Source organism: Brachycentrus maculatus, unplaced genomic scaffold, assembly GCF_059751285.1.
Source record: "Brachycentrus maculatus isolate JH-2025_06_01 unplaced genomic scaffold, ASM5975128v1 h1tg000099l, whole genome shotgun sequence".
Taxonomy (NCBI): Eukaryota; Metazoa; Arthropoda; class Insecta; order Trichoptera; family Brachycentridae; genus Brachycentrus; species Brachycentrus maculatus.
In genome coordinates, this window is record NW_028280853.1 from 1,236,493 (window position 1) to 1,257,553 (window position 21,061).

The 21,061-nt window shown below is 30.8% G+C and overlaps 1 protein-coding gene across 6 annotated transcripts in view; it reads left to right on the forward strand.

Annotated features, from left to right (window-relative positions):
- klar (klarsicht) overlaps window positions 1-21,061 on the forward strand; it is a 536,062-nt gene that overhangs the window by 501,430 nt on the left and 13,571 nt on the right. The gene's annotated exons all lie outside the window — the stretch shown is intronic.

A 21,061-nucleotide genomic window follows, 5' to 3' on the forward strand; every position in this document is an offset into this window, starting at 1 on the left:
TGCAAATATGTATATTTAATGATAATGCTGTACGTTTTCGCAACATTATGAAAACCATTAAAGAACCAAACTTCATTAATCTGTTGATGAGTCCCAACATATTGCAACATTGAGGCGTAATTTCTTATTCAGTACTTGACACGTTTTTAACTTAAAAATATAAGTACTATTTTATTTTAAATCACTGTGTCTTCCACATATAACATCTACACATCGTTTTAAAATCTTTTTGTCCATATATTTTTTAATGTATTGCTTTTTAAAGCACGTTTCCTATAATTATTTTCCTCTTCAATTTTTAACAATCACTATTGGACAAGTTAAACAGATTTTGTAAGATAAGTTTGAATTAGATTTTATTAATGTCTTTAATGTATTGAACATTTTTTTTCTTCTGTGTTTTAAAATGATATAGTTAGGATTAGACTTCCGAACTTCGTGATTAGTTAACCATCATTTAAAAAATATATATTATATTTACATAGTTTAAAAGTTGTTTGAAATCGATTGATTATTCTCAACTCATTCTATAATACTGCCTCTGAATAACATTATCTGTGTGGGATTAGCAACCATTGGAATGTGTATTTTGGTATTAATGACTCCAAGCTATTTCGCAAATATTGGATAAGTATACTATTGGACTGCTCGATGATAATTTGAACTGACTACAAAAATACTGACAAATTTAAAAAAATCATAGGTAAGTTTTTAATATGGATTTTTTTGTATTGAAATACATACTGTATTTTAAATATCGATGAAGGTTACCACAGTATTGTATACACTAAAATTTAATAAAAAATATTTAACATACGGCTGCTACTAAATTCCCCGAAACACAAAATATGCATTTTGATTACCTATAATTAAGAAGTGTGTATTGTTTAAATAGTAAACATAGTAAACGTAATGCATTTAGTTCCTCTTCTTCAAAATTCGCTAAATATTTGTTAAATGTCAAGATATTGGTAACCAAACGGTATTATGTGGAACCTATTTTTAGACGCAATTAAATTTGGTTAAAAAAAACAAGGTTGATAAAACATACAATTAGTAGATTTAAATTTTCTATTGACATTTCTTGGTGAAACTGCATTTTATACAATGTGATTAAATAACACCTATTGTTTTTTCCACATATATTTTATTTTTATCACCAGTCTGATAACGTCGGTAACATATTATATAGTTGTTATTTTATTATATATTTACTAGTTAAAATTATTTTATTAGAAGATTTTTTCAGATTCATTAAACTAAATAAATAATGCGAGATATGCAGTAAAACCATTATTAGTAAAAGTTTTTCTCGAATAAATTGATTGCGTATGCCAAGTAATCAGTTATTAAAATAAACTAGTTGTTTATATTGTAGTAAAAAAATTAAGACAAATGTTTTCTCGAATCGCTGGTTCTCGACTACTGTCTGTGATCGCCACTGCTAGTTTCCTGTCAAAAGCGTTGAGTGAAATCCAGTCAATTGGCAGCGGAGATCGTGAGAGGTCGCGCTATCGCGGTTCTTCTTTATTTTTTGTGTGTACGTAACTTTCCCAAGGCCTCGTCGTATTCTTCCGAAAATCACACGTAATAATACGTAAATACGAAAGTTTGTGTTTACGTTACTTTAAAAAGTGAAAATTAATTGGTTATTTATTCGTTACCGTGAAAAATTCTTGTGAAAAAAGGTATTATCAGTCTTCGAAAGGAAATTAATTTACAACCTTTTTATATTCGATTTAATCATAGTGTTTTGTGCGTGAAACCGACACAAGTGAAATTTTTATAAATTATTTAAATTAATAACTTTTATGTTTTTTCATGTACGTAAACTTCTGTTTGCTGCCCACATTTATAATAATCTTTAATCTGATTATTTTTTTGTTGATCGTAAATTATCATGTTTCATGATTTTTTTCTTCACATTTATTCGTTATTTTATGAGCTGGTTCACATAGCGTTACATTTTTTTAGTTTTCCTTTTTCTTGTATCAATAAATAGATAAATGCCACACAGAAGACGATAATTTAATAAAAACTCGTATAAACATTTTTAAACAACCTATTTCCATTAGTATTGTTTCTAAGATAATTTTTTTATTTTACATTTCTGAGATACCGTTTTTCGCGCTTTTTGCTTTTTCCAAACCTTTTCCATTTTTTGTTTTTTCTTTTAGTATTCATAAAACTTATTTATTATTCGCTCACAAAGAATTGTAACCAAATACAGCTGTCATTTAAAAAAAAACTTTTCAACTAGTAAATTCTTTACTTGTTTCGTCACTCTCAAGTTACAACTGAAACATCATTTTCGTAAATTTCAAATGTAAACAAAAACGCAAGGTGGTATAAAGCCAAACAATGCGTTAGGAATTTTCAAACACTACGCTATGCTCTATTTTTAGGAAGTATGTAGTTTATGTTTTCGCCGCAAAAATGTTTTTGATCCTTACTATTGTAAATGGTGACCATTGTACCTGCAATTATATAATTACTTATATTATTTTACAAGAAATTATTATAAAAACTAGTCAAATCAATCTACTGCAAAAAAGCGGTTGCGTTGTTTATTTTTTTCTTCTTCTAATGATGGATCTTTGACCATCTAATATCTAATATATGATTTGATAAATATTAAAAATATCATAATATTTAAAAACAAAAGTCTTATCGAAAATTCAGGTGGGTTCGTTGATTAAACTCTCCTGACATTTTTTTGATATCTCAACATAGATAAAGAAGAATGTTGAAATCTGGGTTGAAACAGGGCTTATGACCTACCATAGGCTGATTAAGTGATCACGCGCAACATTCAACTTTTTTTTTTTTGCAAATTTTTGGAACTCCTATAAATATAATATATGATCAATATTATGGCAGTTTATATGAGTTCACAACAGCCATCTATGTTGGCTTAAGAAAGCTTTTATTTAGCAGCGACCCTTTCACTTGACATTATTATTTTATATACTGTAAAATAAGGCTTTTATAATATTATTTTTAAGAACTTAAAATTTACCTGTTTATGTTTCTTTCTTCCAAAAAGTGTTTTGAAGATTTCAAATCTCAAACATTTATGAAGAGTGCTCGCATTCAGAAATATTGGTGATATGGTGTGAAATATCTCGTATGTACTTCGAGTTCGGACACCTACCTTGCGGTGTAGGGAGTTTCGTGTCGAGTTTTCCTCAAGGTGTGCTAAAACCTGTGTGCACAAAATGACGTCAGTGTCGGTAGGAACCACGCAAACAGATGATGTGGGTGAGTAAAAAATCGACAATCTGGTCTTACATATACGGTATAGATATTTTAGCAACCTCTTAGAATATCAGTTCATTCACAATTCTTTAGAGCAAAATTACACCCACTTTTGGATGGGACACAAAGAAAAATATATAGTTTTTTCCACATATAGTTTAACACATCGCTCACTCCTTTCAAGAACGTCATAAATAAAAAAACTTGATTTTTCAGGGGTACGTTTTTAAAATTTAAAAATATAATACAATGTTTTAAAAATAAATATCAAGCCACTTACTGAACTTTTTACTGTGCAACAGATCTTTTTAGGTAAAACCTGAAGGTTTTTTCTGCATTTGAAAAATATTAAGTTTATTTAAAAAAAAAATAATAAAATTTCTTCAAAATGCAAAAACAACACTTTCTGCCCTGTAGCAGGTAAATATTAAGTTAAAAATATGCCGCTTTTGCTGGGATATGGTACATTTTCGAATGTTCCGAAAACATGCACAACTGAAAATTGACGATTTTTGATTTATGACGTTCTTGAAAGGAGTGAGCGACGTGTGTGAAAAAAAGCATAAAGTTGTTATTTTATTACATGAAATGCAGTTTCACCGAGATATGTCGGTACAAAATTTTAATCTAAAAAAAATAATTAATAAAGCGATACATAAAAACCCATTATAAGCAACAATTACATTTGCGTGCTTTTATAATATGATCATATTTATTCTGCAAAATAAATATTTTTAAATTGGAATTAAGCTTCATTAAAATTATCAATATTTTGAGTGTGTCAAAATCTTTGTTCACAAATCTGAGTTTTTCCACTTAGGAATTATTTACATTGATATCTCAACACAGATGTAGAAAGGTTTAGTCTTAAGTATTTACAGGGCTTATGAATGTAGGAAATTTAGAAGGTAGAATGGTAAATGTTACATGTGTATAAAGCGACCACTTAAACCAGCCCATGACAGGTCGTGAGGTCTGTAAATACCGAGACTTCCATATATATTCATCAATGTTGAGATATTAATTAAAATAAATGAAATATTTGGAAAATGATAACATTTGATACATTTTCTTTTTGAACGCATTTTTTTTTTATTTGATCAACTATTTCTTACTTTTTCTTTGACAATCATATAATTGAAATAAAATTAAAAGTTAGATTAAAAAAAATAATAGATAAATTCTCGTCATCTTATTACCGATGTAAAAATCAAGTCACAATGATGTAGAAACTTGTAAAGACGCATCTGCCAATTAAATGATTACGTCACAATGACATCATTCGCTATTTTTGTGTCAAAACACGTGAAGAAGGCGCTCTCGCGTATGCTCCGATTTGTAAAAAGGTCCACATTTTCAATATGACCCACTTTTCTTCCCGACTGCTGTCCAAGGACACCTTTACGAAGTGACCGTCACTATTGTAAACACCCTCCCACTTTAACGCTATTCAAACTATAATAATTATGACGACATTATCAGTTTATGGATCCCCCCAAAGCACATTATACTGCGCGTATTTTTACTATAATAATAATAATAAAACCATTATCCGGACCCCAATGGTGCATAAGGCACTGCTTCATATGAACGCAGTGTTATCTTGATCGTTTTACACATGAAGGAAAGGTGATCAGCCCTCCGCTCTAAGTACCAGTCCAGGGTAATATTGAATAAATATTATTGTGAAAAAATCACTCATATTTATTTGACCCCCCCTGGGAATCGAACCCGGGACCTCCAGAACGGTAGCCGAGCGTGCTGACCATTACACTACGGAGGCGGACAAATTATAAAAATAAATATACAATGTAATTTATTAATTTGGCGTTTAATTTGTAGAACTCCATTTTGATCCATCTCACAATAGATGTCTCAATGAAATTCTTGTGATTTCGAAGCACTATGTTTCGAATTTGAACAATATATATAGAAGTTCCAAGAATTTGAGTAGTGTGGTTGTCTATCATGGGTAGAATTGGTAAATGTTACACGTGTATCTCAACACAGATGTAGAAAGGTATGTATGGTCTGAGTATTTACAGGGTTTACGAATATAGGAAATAAGAAGGTAGAAGGTGAATAAAGCGATCACTTAAACCAGCCCATGACAGGTCGTGAGGTCTGTAAATACCGAGCCTTCCATATATATATTCATCTTTGTTGAGATATTGATTAGAATAAATTAAATATTTTAGAAAATGATAACATTTTATACATTTTGTTTTTTAACGCACTTTTTTTATTTGACCAACTATTTCTTACTTTTTCTTTGACAATCATATAGATCAAAGTGATCACTTAAGTCTATGACGGCCGCAAGTCCCGTAAATGCCCAGACTTCCAAATTATTCTTCATGTATGCTGAGAAGTCAAAAAATATTCATCGTACATACTAACTGTGTAGGATTGTAATACTCTATTCATACGCAACCCGCAATGCGATGTGTGTTATGTTGGAGTTGGCATTTACTGCGCACTTGATGAAATCTGTGCCAGAGAATAATGAGATCGAGCATACAGATTGTATAGTGTTGCCAGCGATTCCTTTCATTTGGCACACCGACAAAATATTACGCGATGTCCAACAATTTTGAGAATTTAAATATTTTGTCTTATCATATTTTTTTTATTGTGAGAAAAACATCATAGCTCGCAAACCTTGTAAAAAAATTGTACTATTACAATCCCATGAAAATTACGTGACGAAAAAGTAATCGGGCATTTGTCATTTATACTCATTAAGTGTGTACTATATACAATTCACTACGCGACGTTTTCCGTGCACATTTTTTTTAGAATATGTATGTTGAAAAAAAATCTACTCTGTAACTTTAAATGACTCTTTTCTTTTCAAAACCATATATTTATTTCGGAGAAAAACTTATTTTTTCAATACAAAAACGGCCTTTGAAGCAAAAAAATTCAATTACGTTAAATGTTGAAAAAATGGTTTATCGAAAATTATGTTGCGGGCTATCGATTATCCCGCCTTAACGTGATGATTATTAATAATTGTATTTTGCCTTTTTATTCATTATTTTATTTATAACATATTATTTTATTTATTGTATATTACATATTCTGCAAGTAATTACTTATAACCACTCATGTATTCTAAAATATCTACTTTTTAAAATTAATATTTACCCTGGACTAGTAACTGAAGCGCAGGATTGATAACTTTGCCTTTATTTAAGTAATGATCAAGATAAAACTGCATCAATACGATGCAGTGCCCTATGCACCATTGGGTACGTGTGAGGATAAAGAAGATATAATAATGAATTTGAAGCATTATCGAATTCAAATATATTTTAAAATCTTGATTAATAATCTCTATCTGTTTTTGTTTGGTCCCATAGCAATAAACCCACCGGTATGCATACCTATTCTACAATTAATTTAAATGAATTAATGAAAAGTGACTGAACCGAAGTAAGGCTTTGACTGGAAGCAGTATAGTATTTAGGATGTTGGCGTTGCGTTGGTTTCCTTGTAAACATTTCGTAACCGCCGACATTAGTCCCACTATAAACGTAGTAAATATGTAGATTAATCGGTTTTCATAATTAAGTTTACCTGCTTCTATTTCGGTACCGTAGAACGGGGCTACTTGAACTTTGATGTGTTACTTGAGCCCAGTACAAAAAAAATCTGTTTTTGGTCTACAATAATGAACATATCGTGACAATAAGTGTCACCTGTCAGGGAAACAATGAATCATGTCGATACGTTCATTATTGTAGACCAAATGCAGATCTAAATAAAAAAAAATGTACTGGGCTCAAGTAACACATCAAAGTTCAAGTAGCCTCGTTCTACGGTACCAATTTTATTAATTTGTCGGGTTTTCAAATTCTCCATTTTATCAGGTTTTCATTCAAGCGCTCTCCTTCTCATCCATTGTTTATTTTGTGTAATATCACTTTTATAAACTTATTCGTGACTACCGGTTTCGTAAAATCATACCATCGTCAGGTCATTAAAATAAAATTATTACGATTTGACAACTGTATGAAATAAAATTTTGAGAGAGATTTTTTTTTATCTACACTGCGTTAACTTTTCACTGCGATTCCAGGCCAGGTGTGAGTTCAACAATTCTACTATAAAATAATGCACTACGCAGACGCTTGCAAGAAAATCCAGAACGATTATTACCATCTTTATCGAACCGTAAAGTTAAAAGATCTAGGTCGCATTTCAAAAAACCTAAGTAGGCAGTGTGTTTCCCGACAACGTCTGACAAACGTCGCGTTTGTAAACAACGCTCGCAAGTCTGTGTGCCTTGGTAAATAATTTATGCACACCTTTTGTTAAACGAAGCAGTGCCAGTGTGATGAGCAAGTATTTAGGACAGCACTATTACACAATGAAATGATCCGAATCGAGGGCTTAGTCAGATATTCAGCTCATGTATTAAACATCAAAAATTTTAAACAAAGAAACATTGTGTAAAAATCTACAATAGGTGTTTAACGGCGAAACTTAATTATACAGGTAACAACAAAGCAATCAACTATTTTTTTTTACTTCTCTCAACACTTTTGTGCATTACACGGAATTTTACCATCCGGCTGTCCAGTTTCTAAAAATAAAAGCGACTACGACGGTTTAGCGTGATCGAATTTACGCGCAACGTGTTCACGCACCGATCCGAAAAGATATGGACAAAAGCACAAGCCAATCCAATCCAATCGTCGTTTTAAAACGCTAACTGACGTGCCGGACGGTAACATTCCGTGTAATTCCGTGTAGTGGACAAGGGCTAAGGGCTTTCATTTTTCAAAACCGGACTGCAGACGGTCAAATTCCGGGTAGTGGACAATCGCTCTTAGGGCGTTATCCTTAGGGCAGTCGATATCCTAAGAGCAACAGGCGGCAGAAAAAGAAGAAGATAATTTGTTCAAAATACTCGATACTTTTTTTTAGTTAGTCAGTTTTAAATAAAAAAAAAACTTTATTCTCGTATTTGGATGCTCCAATGAATGAAGTGTAATACAAACATGAGACTGCAAACAACTGTTCTATTATTGTGCATACACGAAATGATAATGGAATGCATTTCTCTGCATATTCACATGATACCTTATTTGCTTTCACTTGAATGTTTACCTTTCTCTTACATTTTATTTTTAGTAAATAATCCTCACATGATATCATCGTTATTATTGGATTCATACCTGTACTTAGTAATTAAATTAATTTACGTTTTATTTAAATTTTCTTGGAGTTTTTTAGGATACAGGGTGGGAGACTTCGCTCAATCTTTTTGTTTAGTATATTTTTTTCTTCTTTATTAAACTGGTTTAGTTTTGATATATTTATGGAATAAACCCGAAAACATTCGGAAAATAAAAATTTAAAAAAATATATTTGAAATATTATTGCCATTTTACAAGTATTCATATAACGAAAAATAGGAAAATTAGATTATGTAATAGATGTTCCAATGGTGAAATAAGGAATGAATAATAAGCTGAGAATGGGATTATCGACCAAATTAAGAAAGGTGTGATGAGATGGTTTGGTCATGTGGAACGATTGATTAAGGAAATAACAAATATAGAAGGCGAAACAAATAAGTGAGGCAAATTAGTTAAAAATAGAAGCAGAGGAAAACTTGACTTGAAACGAGATTTGGCATGACCGAGTACTTCAAATACTTAAGGCAGGTTAGGAGTCAGAATAATCGACGGGGATGTATAAAGAGATGCATATGAATGTGGAAGAGCCGGTGACTTTTTGCAAAGAGAGAGTGATGGGGCGATCTATCCTCTCTGCCTACCTCTTCATGAAGCGGCGTGATGATTAGTAATTCTTTTAGAAAAATGGGCATTTGAAAATGTAATAAATAACCTTTAAATTCCTCACTATCCATGCATGATTGATCAATGTTATAATAGGTTATAATGTATTCGTTCAATTGAGAGTTGTTTGATTTTGTAGTGAAGTTATTATGTCTATCCATTTTATTGACCATTGTGATTGGAGGATCATAAAGTATGATTTTTTATGATCCGATGAAGATTTTGAATAGCAAGTCTCAGTCGCAAATATAGATCTGATTCGAAGCGGTCGGTTAGTTTTACACACAGACCATGAGTGGTGCAAGTGATCTCTATGTTCTTGTTATTAAGAAAAGTCAGTTAAAAAATTATATTGATTTACTGGAAAAAATGTGTTCATATAAATTTGCTCGTCAAAATACTTCTATATAACGCGGTGTTATTGGTTGCTGCAAATCAATCCACAAGATTCAGACCACAGAGAGAATATCAACGACACATGCATACATATATTATCTGCTATTTTTTAAATTTAATAATTGATTCCGCAGTCATTTTGTGGTAACATCTATCCATTTGTAATTAAAGTTTTACTTGGCAAATAACACTATTCCTTCAAATGTACATGTGGTAAATGTTGGAATAGTACATAGAGAACCGAAATAGGGGATGTCCTTACAGGGTTGACAATACAAACCCTGTATCTACGTACATACGTAATGTGTTAATAAATTTAACGTGACTTCTCACTGTCAATAGACCAATATCCGTTTTTTTATCGATTCCACTTCCTGACAATACGTATGGACAATCGAGATCAAAATGCCAAAGGCTTTTGAAATATAAAATCGCAAGTACAGTTGATTTTACCGACACTGAACTCATACTTGTTAACTTAAGTTTTGTTCTGCTTGTTTACAATTTGTGTTTTGTTTACAATTGTTTACAGCTGGATTTTAATCCTATATGTTTAAATAATTATAATTATATTTTTAAAATGTGTTAAACTGTGTCCGATTGCTATGCGACCCTGATGGACCCAAATCAGATGTTCCAGATGCGAGCATTTTTACTAGTCAATCTGACACCATCTATACCCAAAGGAAAGTAAACCTTCGACCTAACTTTTATCATTGTGCTGTCCAATAATAATCAATGTATCATTTATAATGTAATATCACAGCGAAGCGCCTTTGGGTAGTATTTTACGAAAATAGCGCCAAATACCAAAATTATTATGATTTATCATTATACGCGTAGATATTACGTTAATAATAATATAATGCCTTCAAACACAATCGATATTATAAAAGAAAAGATATAATCTCTTTTTGAGACATTTGATTTGATAATGAGATTGTATTATCAACGCGTTATACAAATTGTATCATTGTCATAATAAATAAATAAAATAATAATAATAATCTTTTTTATCTTCGTCAAATACAACATTCCAATATCATTGCGTGTATTTCAAAATAGAAGCATCTATTTCCATCGTGGATTGTGTAACTATGAAAATCAATGGTTCGGCTATAGAACCCATTTCAACGAAATCGCGTTTTTCCTTTTGCGTGTGTCGAGTTTTGATGTGCCATCCCACATTTAAAGTATACTCAGCTACCATGAGTTGAAAATTAAACTGAATTGTAAACAAAATATACGAAACACCCGTAATCAGGGTTAAATGTTAAGTTTATGAATAAAATGTCAAATCAAACAATGATTTTTTGAGTCTACTAAGTTGTATTTTTTGTTTTTATAAAAAAAAACATTATTTTTTGTGACAATTGTTTCGCCTAGTTATGGCATTTCCAAACGAATTAATACATAAATTAACTTACGACATTTTGAGTGTGTCCAAATACTTGTTCACAAAATCTGGATTATCTCCAATTACAGGAGTTATTTTCATTACAGGAGTTAATTGGAGATAATCCAGATTTTGTGAACAAGTATTTGGACACACTCAAAATGTTATGAATAAATTATCTGGTCAAATTATAAGCTTAATAATAAAAATGAAAATGGTATTTTCTGGCGTTTCTCATGTGTGTGATTATAATCCAGGATTCGGATCTCACATACTAATATAAGAGTTTCTGCTTAGTAAAAAGCTTCTTTACATCTCACCAATAGATGTCTCTAGTGAAGTTCTAGTGATTCATGAACAAGGTTTCTAAATTGGTTCATATATATAGAACTTCCAAGAATTTGAGTAGTGTGGTTGTCAATAATGGGTAGAATTGGTGAATGTTACACGTGTGTAAAGTGATCACTTAAACCAGCCTATGACGGTCGTAAGCCCCGTAAATGCCCAGACTTCCACATTCTTCTTCATCTTTGATGAGATGTCAAAAAATAATATAAAATATTAAGTATACATTTTCACAAATCGGGGATAACGTTTTAAATGTATTGAATATTAAAAGCGTATTTTTGTGTATCAAATACTATTGACTTATTAATGATATTAACATAAATAAATACAAATTATGTTTTCATTAACAATATTATGTTGTAAAAATGAGAAAATAAAAAAGGTTCAACAAAATGACATTTTAAACGTGGATCCCGCGTACAGATTGATCATGTTTTTCTGATTCCTTTCGAAAAGCCGATATTGCATGTAGCCGATATTTGTGGAATATCTTCAATACACGGCTGCGATGACATTGATTCGTAACGTACGAAAATGTAGTTTGGAAGACATTTTAAATATACCATAATTGTCGTCGTTTTTTATTTTATTTCAAAATAATCTTGTGTAGGTGAAGACACCCTATTTCAATTTATTTTTCTTTTTTTCTTTTTTACTATCTTTTATGTTTCTATTTTTTTAATCGCCCCTGAACACACAGCTTCGCATTAGCACACGAGCTTTTAACCTGTTGGCAATATCACAAGGTTGAACTTTGATTGACTTCGCCTAATAGACATGGCATGACGTAAACAAATATAAAACTTTTATTATTTTCACTATGATTTATTCAACAAACTTTGTCTGCTTTCAATCCATTTATTAATGTTCGCAAAAAAGCTTTTATTATTTGACCCACAAAGCAATAATAGCTATGTGGATTGCGTGTTGTTTTATTTGTATTCAAATAAATAATAATTTATATGACGACGTAATCTTACGTATTTTAATATGCGTATAAATCTCTTAGTGAATTTATTTATAGAAAATATTCACCGGTATCTTGTTTATACGGCTGTATATTCTGTTTCATTATTTCGTCGTCTTATCACGGATTCTGTTATTAAGGCGTTCAAAATAGTAAAATAAGCTTATATTGCATACACAACATCTTGGCTGTGTCCAAATCCTTCTACACAAATCTGGGTTTCTCCTTTTGGGAGTTATTTTATATGATCTTTTGAATATTGAAAGCATTAACTTTGTGGATCATATTGATATATTATTTCGAGAAATAAAAATACTTTGTATTCTGATCCACTCACATTTTTATTAACCAACTAGTTTCGGCAACAACCTGTTGCCCTCTTCAGGGTTACATTTATTACTAGTAATAAATGTAGTTATTAAATTACTAGTAATAAATGTAACCCTGAAGAGGGCAACAGATTGTTGCCGAAACTAGTTGGTTAATAAAAATGTGAGTGGATCAGAACACAAAGTATTTTTATTTCTCGAAATAATATATTTTATATGAGTTCCAAATAGAAATAGTGTGGTTGTCAATCATGAGTAGAGTGGTGAATGTTTTACTTGTATAAAATTCACTTAAACCAACCTATGACGGGTTGTAAGCCCTGTAAGTAAAATACCCAGACTTCCATATTCTTCTTCATCTGTGTTGAGATGTTAAATGTGTTTTATTGCATTATTTTGTTAGAATAAATATAAATTTATATGTGGCAAATATGAATTTATTTAATTATATTTAATTATTTTTCAATAAAAATAAACATATGGAATGTATGTATGGTTTGTTATTCTTTTAATATTATTTAAATTTATCATTTAAACTTTTTTACTTACGATAAATATAAATACTTACTTGCGCTCAGTTTCTTACCTCTAACTGACCTTAATAACTGATAATAACTTGATAATAAAAATAAATGTTCTGAGATAAGATTTAACTGCGTTTGGTGCATTTACATACTATTTTATGGTAGAAAGCTGTTTACAACATAAATTAAAACAAAAACATTTCCATGAAGGTTATCAGTGTTTATTTGTCTGGTTTTATATTTTATATTCATGTTTATTCTTTTTTTGCAAAACATTATTTTTCACTTTAAAAATATATTATTTATAATTTGTTTTTATATAAAAAAAAGAATGCACGATCAGATCAATCCGAACCTAAAATCTGGTGGTGTCAAAAGTCTGCGTAATCGGAGGGCATGTATGACTAGATGTATGGATGTGAAGGAGGCGAAGAGTATATGTCAGGACTGAAGAGTGTAGCGTTCCATCCTGTCTGCCTACCCCTGCGGGAAACGGCGTGATGGTAGTAGTAGTAGTTTACATATTAACTCGAAAATCACCCATAACGCCTAATTGTGATAAACCTCTTAATTTTTTTATTTATCGTACATATTTGTTATTTTTGAGAATATACAAAAATATTGTTATCAATCAATTTGAAATAATTGATTTAGAGGCTTACTTTATTGTTGTTGTTGCATACCTACAACGCTTTGTTTATCGCATAGCGGTATTTATATCCTATTGCAATCGCTTCCGTCCGCAGTTATTCATCAAAGGAAAAACTTCCGGAATAAACAGGAAACTCGTATTTCGTACTATTAAGTGCCTGAAAATCCAAACTCGATATGTAATAATTCGAAATCAAATTTGAATAAGTAATTATTCAAGTTTTAGTTTATCCACTTTAAGACACAAAAATGTTTATGCAACCTTTAAAAAAAATCTTAACCCTTTGGATACGTAAATCGACTAAAGTCGCCTGAATTTTCAACTATAGTCCATGGTTTTTACAAGCCATAGACTAAAGTAAACAAATAAAAGGAAATAAAATGAATTTTATGGAACACTTCTTTTTTTATGGAAAATTTGTATTTTTCAAATCAACTTGTATTTTTTGCTTAACGCGTTCTAAGGGTTAAATGTTTTCTGGTGATAGTTTGTGGTACATTAAAAAAATATATAAAATAAATCTCAAACTTTGTTTTTAACCACTTTTTTTTTAATTAATTGATTCGGCAGTCACTTTGTGGTAAAATCTAACCATTTTTAATTAATGTTTCATTTAGTAAATACCACTATTTCTTAAAATCTACTGTGACACGTGTTTCGATGCATTCCGCATCATTTTTTTTTCACCTTTTTTTTCTTACTTTTTTCCATCCGGTTTCGACAAGCACCTTGTTATCTTAAGCGGTTCGTATGTACAAATCCGTCCCTGAAGATGGCAAGATGCTTGTCTAAATTTAGCCATTTGCAACTCGCATGTGCATTATGCTTCTAGAATGACCGATCATGAGTATGTTACTAAGCACAAAAGTTAGTACAATTCTCGTATGAACATGTGTTATTGTTTGCACCATTCAATTATCTTAATTAATTCCGTTTCGAAGTGATTCGGTTTCTCTTTTAAACAATCTTTTAAAAGTTGTTTGGTAATCATCAGTTTTTATGCGTAGTAGAAATCAACTCGAGAACTTGTATGTAAATGCACATTTCTTTTGTTTTAAATGATGAAAATCATTTGAGACGTAATTGATTTTTAGTTTCCAGTGCTGTACTCCGTATAAAATGATGGATTATTTTAATTTATAGAAAGTATTTATTGAAACTGTTGTTATGGTGCACTTAACGACTGAAAAATCATTTTCATCGAGTTTTTTTTAAATGGGGAAAATATCCAACCTGTTTTTTAGTAAAAATATTTTTAATAATGTATTATTTTTGACATCTCATCAAAGATGAAGAAGAATATGGAAGTCTGGGCATTTACGGGGCTGACGACCGTCATAGGCTGGTTTAAGTGATCACTTTACACACGTGTAACATTCACCAATTCTACCCATTATTGACAACCACATCACTCAAATTCTTGGAAGTTCTATACATATATGAACCAATTTAGAAACCTTGTTCATGAATCACTAGAACTTCACTAGAGACATCTATTGGTGAGATGTAAAGAAGCTTTTTATTAAGCAGAAACTCTTATATTAGTATGTGAGATCCTAATCCTGGATTATAATCACACACATGAGAAACGCCAGAAAATATCATTTTCATTTTTATTATTAACACTTTACACACGTGTATCACTTAAACCAGCCTATGACGGTCGTCAGCCCCGTAAATGCCCAGACTTCCATATTTTTCTTCATCTTTGATGAGATGTCAAAAAATAATATGAAGGTAACTCCTGTAATTGGAGATAATCCAGATTTTGTGAACAAGTATTTGGACACACTCAAAATGTTGCACATTTCTTTTGTTTTAAATGATGAAAATCATTTGAAACGTAATTGATTTTTAGTTTCCAGTGCTGTACTCCGTATAAAATGATAGATTATTTAATTTATAGAATGTAACTGTTGTTATGGTGCTTTTATTGACTTGGTTGTTGTTTTAAAATGGGGAAAATATCAAACCAGTTTTTTAGTAAAAATATTTTTAATAATGTATGTAATAATAATAATAAAACCCTTATCCGCACCTGAATGGTGCATAGGGCACTGTGTCATATAAACGCAGTGTTATCTTGATCGTTTTAGCACATGAACGAAAGGTGATCAGCCCTCCGCTTCAGGTACCAGTCCATGGTAATATTGAATAAATATTACAGTTTAAAAATCACTTATATTTATTTTATAATGTATACTTATACATTTAAAAATATATATTTAGGTTTGACGTTAGCCAGGGGTGGAAATTATCTTATTAATAATAATAACTTGTTTTCAAACATCAATAAATTTAGATATTTCCTACAACGTCATAAATGCATTTATCAATAGACACATAAAATGAAAATAAGGACGGTTTTTTTCTTCTTTCAGGTAAACATAATTATTTTCTTCTATTTATTTTACTTACTAATTGTTATCTTACTTACCTTTGCACACAAATACTGGGATTATACCGCCAGAAATTATTCCCAAGCGAATATGGATATCTTTTTTGTATTAATAGTAGAGCTTACGGCCTGGCTTACGTGGTTTAAAAAATGGGCAGAATATTGAACGTTACACAAGCGTCTACAGTGATCGCATAAACCAGCCAATGACAGGTCTTAAATAGTTAAAGAAAGACTTCTATATTCATTTACCATAAATTCTAGTTTGAGAGACATCTATCATATTTTTATTGTATGTAATAACTTGACTCCGATTTCTACCATATTATTTTGATAATAACATATATCCGTATATTATTTTATCCATGAAAGGTTAGACATACAAATTCTTGTAATTATGTCCACATGAGGCGATGCATGTAAACACCATTGCATGCAATTGTTTATGCATTAAGACTTCAGCGGTAATATGCAAGGTTAACGGAGGTGAGCAAGATAATTTAGCTGTTCCGTATTTCTATTAGCACAGAATCATGTTATCTTAGTTTGCCAATGAGACATAAACAATAAACGGACTTGTTATATGTACATGTGCTACAGGGGCCTGCATTCCATATAGGCAGAAAAGCAGTGCCTATCCTAACTCACCCGCGTGATATATAAAAACGCAACCAGTACCTACCCTACCTTACTAAGTAGTACCTAGCTTACCTTACTACCTACCTCTATTGCCTACCCTAGTAAGTAGTACCTAGCTTACCTTATTATATAACCTCAACTGCCTACCCCAATCAATTCTTCGTGCACGCCACTGCGTGTGTATAAACTTGACTAAAGTACGTGTAATGTATCCATTTATTACGCTTTCTTCTGGTCTCTGATATGAATTTTTAAGTGTTTATAACACATTCTTAGATAAGCGTTATCGGTATAGAAAAGGTCACAAAATAGGTCCGAGAAATGAATGAATAAAAAAGATAATATTTTTATCATTATGTTATGCTTCGATACCCTTTATCAAGTTTTTGTTATCGAAGATTGACTTATCCTCTGGCATTTCCAAACTTTAAATTCTAATACATTAATATGTATGATAATCCTTTGGAGGATACAACGTGTCTATACCTGGTATCTTTATATAAGTCGTTTGGCGTTAAGTAGTTTTATTATTTATTCAGCCTTTATTTTATTTCTTAAATAAATATTTTTTTGTTTGACAACAAACAGTTTTATAATTGGTTTTTACTTATGATTTCATCGACGTACATAGAATGTCACATTGAAATATTCGAAATGTCTTTAAATTTCGACGTTTATACGCGCTGTGTCGTATTACGACTGAAACTTATACGTGCAATGAAACGACATTCATGAACGTCGTTAAAAAATCTATTAAAACCACCACACCAACTGTTTAAAAAAAAAAACATTTAATTAGTAAATATCACTTATTATTAAACCATTTTCAATGCACACATCATATGTACGGTATTTAATAATAATTTAATAAGTAGTGGTATTTACCAAGTAAATTTTAAAGTTTAAAATGTATGAATATTACCACAAAGTGACTGCCGAATCAATGTATTAGGATACATTTCATGAGTAAAAAATATTTAAATAGTATTCAATTTTACATTTGTCGTATTACCACTCTAAATAATGCTGTAAGTTTTCTTGAAAGGGTTTTAATTCAATGTGCATTCATGCAAATAAAAACTTAAGACTTAAAAATCATACTACATAAAAAAACTATAACATATGGTATAATGTCCGCCTCCGTAGTGTAATGGTCAGCACGCTCGGCTACCGTTCGAACCCGGGACCTCCGTCCCGGGTTCGATTCCCAAGGGGGGTAAAATAAATATAAGTGATTTTTTCACTGTAATATTTATTCAATATTATTACCCTGGACTGGTACCTGAAGCGGAGGGCTGATCACCTTTCCTTCATGTGTAAACGATCAAGATAACACTGCGTTTATATGACGCAGTGCCCTATGCATCATTGGGGTGCGGATAAAGGTTTTATTTTTTATTATTATTATAATGTAATAACACAATATAATATATTAAGTATTTTCTTTACTGCGATAATCAATTGAATAGTCATTTTCTTCGCTATTAGTTCATTACTCCACATTTCTATAATCGTACATATTGAAAAAAATACTTTGAATATTATGAAGCCTTCCTTACCGAGTACCAAATTACCGAGTGCTCATAACACGACATTGCGGTATGTGATGGTCATATATTATGTTCTTATTGCCATCGGTGGTACCTTGTATGTCTGTCCAGCACGCTGGTCATATTGGGTCATCTCAAAGCGCATTGACCGTAAAAGGATCACGTCCATTCACGTATTCTGTATGCAGCACGTAAATAGGTTTAAAGCGCTATCATAAATATCAAATTAGTCATATTGTTAACGCTCCTTATCATTCAAACGATAAGAAGAGTGTTATATTATCATAAATACTACAAAATTTTTAAAAATCCATACTCAATTTTATTTTCCATATAATTTATTCGCGCATATATGAAGCAATTCTTAAAAATCCATACTCAATTTTACTTTCCATATAATTTATTCGCGCATATCGTAGTCGTACAGGAGAAAGTGACCAACTACCAAAACGTAAAATGTTCAGGAGGGCTATTTAAGTCACTTTTGCTCGGCAAGAAAATAAACATCAATGCAGTTAGTCATTTTTAACAAGTCAATATATTATACTTCCAAGTTTAAAATCCTTTGGGATTTTTTCAGGGCAATATTAAGCTAGTAAGATATCAAATAGCCAATCATCACGTTTTTGTAAAACGATGCACTTGGTCACTTTCTCCTGTACGATTACGATATATTAAAATATGATTAAAAATTCATTTAAAAATTACCTTTTACATCACATATAACATCACAATATAAATGTGATTTTTTGATGGAAAGTCATTAAAATGATCTCTAAATTTGACTTTACTACCAATATTAAAAAAAATCTATTCTGACATTTTTTATTTGAAACACGTGGCACAATAGATTTATTTATTGTATTTTTACGAAATAACGATACTTACCAAGTAAATATTATTATTTTTCAATAAAAGTAAACATATAGAACACATTTGCACATTTGCCAAAATTAAAATTTAAGAAATTGGTAGATATTACCGTTAAGTGACTGCCGAATCAATTAATGAAATTCTTTCCAATAAAAATTGATCGATATTTTTATTAATCCTAAGCGAATGGAGGTAACTAACGTAATTGAGTTTTTATTGTGCTTTTTAAATTCTTTCCATCGTTCATCTTGGTAATAAAAATACCTGAATGCTTTGTTATGAACGATTTTTATAAGACGAAATAAAGGAAAGTTCAAATATGAATTATCTCGCAACGATAAGTAAATTATAGATATACTTCTTTTAATTGTGTATCGACGTTATCACCTCTTTTTTATCTGTACAAGTAAAACTTTGAACTCTTGGTTGTTTTGACTTTTAATCAAATATATGAATAAATTATCCAATGCAGTGGAAGTCATCTCGGCTTACGTATTCGATTTCTTGATTAATAATCCCAGTACAAAGTATAAAATTACAGACAAACGACTCTGTTTTTTGTACGTAACAAAATACATACACGGAGATCACTCGGGCGATATTTTGCATTTCATATTATATTTCGTACCACTTCAAAACCGGTTCTTATAAATAATTTTTAAAAAAAACTTTATATAATGGTACCTCAAAAATGATGTGATTTTTATTAGTATATATTTTCTAGTAGTTAGTTCGTTTGGCTACTGTGGTGAAAGTCCCACATCGTATCGATGCGGTATTTACTTGATCGTTAATCATCTAGAAGTGAAATATATTTTGAGTGCAATATATTATGATGAAAGTGAGGGATTAATAAGGATGTTTTGAATATTGAAAGCATTAACTTTGTGGATCATATTGATATATTATTTCGAGAAATAAAAATACTTTGTGTTTTGATCCACTCACATTTTTATTAACCAACTAGTTTCGGCAACAACCTGTTACCCTCTTCAGTCATAAATTAAACCTTTAAGAGGGCAACAGGTTGTTGCCGAAACTAGTTGGTTAATAAAAATGTGAGTGGATCAAAACACAAAGTATTTATATTTATCGAAATAATAGATTAATAAGGACATTAAGGATTGAGGGTGAAGGACGTAACTGCTATCACATAGAAAACAGAGGAGCAGTCAGTACATATTGTTTCCGGACGCTGTTCCAAGTATTTAAGTACTGGGAGTGGGATATTTTCTGCACTGGTTGTAACGGCATTGGTACCAAAAACATACGAACATGGAATGATGCAATATGTTTACTTATTAATTTTTTTACAAAAATGCTAATAATATTAGTATATAACCACCCACCGTGGTTATATACTAATATTATTAACATTTTTGTAAAAAAATGAATAAGTAAAAATTACTAACCACAAAGTAAATGCTTTAAATATAAATAATATTGATAATATCGTCATATTACTTTATCGAAATTTTGGAAATGAAATTTATAAATTTTTTATATTTTTGTATAAACACAAATAGAATTACAAAAATTACATTAATATGCATTGCACGGTTAATTATATATGTGTGTTCCATCCCTGCACTTGGCTACCCTTTACCACGAGTAGAGACGGGGGATAGAACGCCATAACCATCTTACTCTTCTATCCCTTATTCGCATCCATACATCAAGAGTCCACATTGAAAATTTGAAAAGTGAGGTTTAGGAAGACGAATTACTAATCACAATCTTTATCTGTGAAACAATGTACTAGTAATTGGATAATTCGGAATACTTTCTTATGTTGTAATTTGTAGCTGATAGCATTTTTACTGTCTTTTTGCGAATTACGTCAGTGAACAAATTATGATATTTTAATACAAAACTTAATCATTCATGCTTTATATATTGCTAATTATTTTGGTTAAAT